This window comes from Cynara cardunculus, unplaced genomic scaffold (genome assembly GCF_001531365.2).
Source record: "Cynara cardunculus var. scolymus isolate 2C unplaced genomic scaffold, CcrdV1 Un_Scaffold_6577, whole genome shotgun sequence".
In the NCBI taxonomy this organism is placed as follows: domain Eukaryota; kingdom Viridiplantae; phylum Streptophyta; class Magnoliopsida; order Asterales; family Asteraceae; genus Cynara; species Cynara cardunculus.
The window spans coordinates 20,745-24,749 of NW_020203045.1; the positions used below are offsets into that span (position 1 = coordinate 20,745).

At 38.6% G+C, this 4,005-nt stretch overlaps 1 non-coding gene across 1 annotated transcript; it reads left to right on the forward strand.

The window, feature by feature from the left end:
* Positions 1-2,220: 2,220 nt before the first annotated feature.
* LOC112504707 lies at positions 2,221-2,327 on the forward strand. Its single transcript, XR_003068244.1, has one exon. It is a non-coding gene; the product is annotated as a small nucleolar RNA R71 (small nucleolar RNA).
* The last annotated feature ends 1,678 nt before the right edge of the window (positions 2,328-4,005 follow it).

Here is a 4,005-nt window from a genome sequence, read left to right on the forward strand (position 1 = left end):
TGACGTGACGCTCAATTGATCGAGTGGTTGGACGACGGGCTTTTGGTTTTGGTTTAGTGGGAATAAAGGGGGTGGTAGTGTAGTAGTGTGAGTAGGGGCTGTTTGGATAGGTATAACAATAGACATAGGGGCTGGTTGAGTCAAAATAGTAGGTTTAGAGATTGTTTGGGTAATGACAGTGGGTAGAAGGGCTGTTTGTGTTGGTAGAATGGTGGGTGTGGTGGCTGTTTGGATTGAGACAGTAGGTAAAAGGGCTGGTTGAGTTAAGGGTACTGGTTGTTGGATGGGTCTAATGGTTCTAAGAGGGGTGGGGTAAGGTAGGATTGATCTTAGCAACCATGAGGGTAAATTGGCTAGATTTGGTGAGGTGGAGGTGGCTGGTTGTGAAGTGGGAGGGATGGATGATTGGGAAGGGTGTAAGAACCCTGGTGGTGACTCAATAGATGTGGCATGGGTTTTTCCACTCTCACTTTCCAATAGCTCAAAAGCAAAGGTGTCTTGCAATATGATGATCTCACTTTCCTCTCCATGTTTTATCTCCTCAACAACTTCAGTCTTACTTAAGTCTAACATAGATTTAACTCCTTCTTTGTGGCACAAAGACTCAATGACACTCAAGTTAGAACTCTCATCTTTTTCATTAGGGTATTTCATGGAATTAAAAACATTAAAAGTGACATCCTGATCATTCACTCTCATAGTCAATGCTCCTTTCTGAACATCAATTAAAGTCCTACCGGTTGCTAAGAATGGTCATCCTAGGATGATTGGAATCTCTTTATCAGCTTCAAAATCAAGAATGATGAAGTCAGTGGGAAAAATGAATTTATCCACTTGTACTAATACGTCCCCAATTTATCCTTTTGGGTGAGCTATGGATTTATCTGCTAACTGAAGGATAACTGTGGTTGGTCTAGCCTCACCTATGCCTAAGGTGTTGAACACTGACAAGGGCATGAGGATGCTAGCACCTAAATCACACAAAGCCTTTCCAATTTCTTTCCCACCTATTGAACAGGGAATTGTGAAACTCCCGAGATCTTTGAGTTTAGGGGGAATTTTATTTGAAAGGAGGTTGCTACAACCTTCTGTTAGGGCCACAGTCTCAAATTCGTTAAGTTTTTTTCTTATTGCTCAAAATGTCCTTGAGGAACTTTGCATAACTTGGCATTTTTTCAATAGCTTCAACCAACGGGATGTTGATATGTAGCTGTTTGAACACGTTAAGGAACTTTTTGAATTGCAACTCCTCTTTCTGATTCCTCAACCTTTGTGTAAAAGGTATATAAAAAGGAATATGGGCTATGACTGGTTTTTTAGAGGACTGACTAGTTCCTAGATGATGATAGGTTCTTCATGAGGGACAGGTGACTCAACATTCTTGTTACTTTCAGAAGAAGATGTTCCAATATCATTATGAAATGATACCTTCTTTTTGCCTTCATTTGGAGATAACAAGGGGAAATCTACTTTCTTAGGAAGTGGTCCTATTTCTATTGATTTTCCCTTATCTTTCAAGGTGGTTGTGACAATATCTGAACTAGATGTTGTGACATCCCTCATAATTGAGTCCATGGGAAGTGGTCCTATTTCTATTGATTTTGGAAAAATGACTGATTTTTTTGTTAATGAAAAGTATTTTGGTGATGGTTTGGAGCTTGACCCTGATGATGCTATTGAGACTGATGTGGTTGAGAGTGTGAAGTCCCTTGGGGTTTGTTCATTGGTGGGTTTAGAGCAGGACTGTGCCATGAAAAATTTGGGTGTTGTCTCCACCCAGGATTGTATGTTTGAGAAAATGGTCCTGATCTATTTTGATTCCCCACATAATTGACTGATTCAGAGTTAGATGGACAATGTTCAAAGGGATGTCCTCCACCACAATACACACATTGTACCGACTCAACAATTGGAGCATGTGTGGTGGCTATGGATTGTGTTGGTTGACCATTTGTTAAATTTTTAATCAAATTGGTCATCGCAGTCATCTGAGCCATCAATGCTGTAAAAGCATCTCTGTCATGAACTCCCGATGTTTTGCGTGGTACTAGTGCTCGTGGATCGGCCCAATGTCCATTATTATTAGAAATATTTTCAAGGGTATCATATCCATCATTATAGGTACTAGTTGTGAAAGCTCCTCCTGATGTAGCATCGAGCATTTGTTTTGCAGTGAGATTTAACCCATTGTAAAATGTCTTGAGCTGTATACAGTATGGAATGCCATGGTGAGGGAATTTTCTTAATAGCTCTTTGTATCTTTCCCAAGCATCGGGAACTGCCTCATCGTCCATTTGTTTAAAAAGACAAATTTCGTTTCTGGACTTGGCGTTCCGAGTGGGAGGAAAATATTTTTTTTTAAACTTTTCTGCCATGCTATTCCAGAATTCACAGATCCTGGTTGTAAGGAATTGAACCAAGACTTTGTCCTATCCCTTATAGAAAAAGGAAACAATGTCAATCTCAGAGCATCGTTAGATACTCCTAGGATAAGAAAAGTGGCAGTTATTTCCATGAATGATTTTAAGTGTGAGTGTGGATCTTCAGATGGCAAACCATTGAATTGACCGTTGGTTTGCAACATATTAAACATTATTGGTTTTAACTCAAAGTGGAGAGCTTCCATTTCTAGTCTAATTATCCCTGAATTTAATTGATCAAAGACAAGAATGGCATAGTCCATAATTCCTCCATCTTTTGAGTTTGCCAGTCAGATTGTTTTTTCAGCGTCATTCAGTGGTGGGAGAGTTGGTGGAAGTGGATTTTCAGCCATATTGGAAGAGGTTAGAGTGGATAATAATTCTCTTTGCACTCTTCGTCTTTGTCTGAAAGTTCGCTCAATATCCAGATCCAATTCAAAAATCTCCCCATGTGGTAGCCTTGGCATACACCACACCTAAAGTCAAGTAACAAGATGATAGAAAAATCAAATCTTTAGATTTACTAAAACAATCTTTTGCCTATTTCCTCGGCAACGGCGCCAAAAACTTGTTACAAGAATTATATAAAATAAATCTCTCAGACTGCTAACAAATGGAGACTAGTGCAAGTATACACTCATCAATCCACTATCGTCTTTTACAAGTAATAAAGTGGTAAAAATATTGAATATCGTCCACGGAGAAAAAAGAATAAAAGTTCGTTTTAATAATATAAATAAAGATATGATTTCAGATGGTGAACTCAAAGATATATTTGTGGTGAGTTGATTAAACACTACTGTTGTGAACAAGTAATAAAAGAGAGCTTAGGGTGTAGGGATTTGTTAAGATATTAAACCGAATTTTAAGTAGACAGCATGCTACGACATGGTTCTATAACATGCTTTATAAATAACTTATTGTTAGGATCGTATAACTCAGTTCTTGGTACTGAATACTTACTTGATTGATTGGATTGACAGTGAGTAAGCAGCGGAAAGTATTATAATCAAACAAGCAGCAATTGGTATGAACACGATGAAGAACACTTGAATAACACGAAGAGAAAAGCTTCAAAAGATTTTCAATCGATTGAAAATATTGACAATTACAATTCTGGAAGCACACGAAAAACAAAGGCCTATGCTGCTATTTATACAGGCAAGTAACCGTTTCCTGACACGACCTAAAGCAATTAAATCTAAGYCGTTCATCTAAAACAGATTACAGACAAGATCACGTGAAAGTCACGAGCAGCTAATAAACCTAAGAAAAAAGAGTTAAAGATAATCTACACATAAGACATTTCTGCAGATCCTCTGTGAGACATCACTGACGCTCTGCTGGATGAAACTTTGTAGCACGCAAAGGAAATCTTCCAGAACCTCTGTGAGACACGACAGAGGTTCTGTCGTCTTTGACTTGTAGCATGGTCTTTGCAGAGGAMAAGTTTCCAGAACCTCTRTGATGGATGACAGAGGTTCTGTCACTTGAATCTTGTACGATTGAGCTTCTTCTGTTGATTGTCCTCTGTTGTCTTCTGTGACAGATCAGCTTCTATCAGTACTTGCTGTTTTACTTTTTC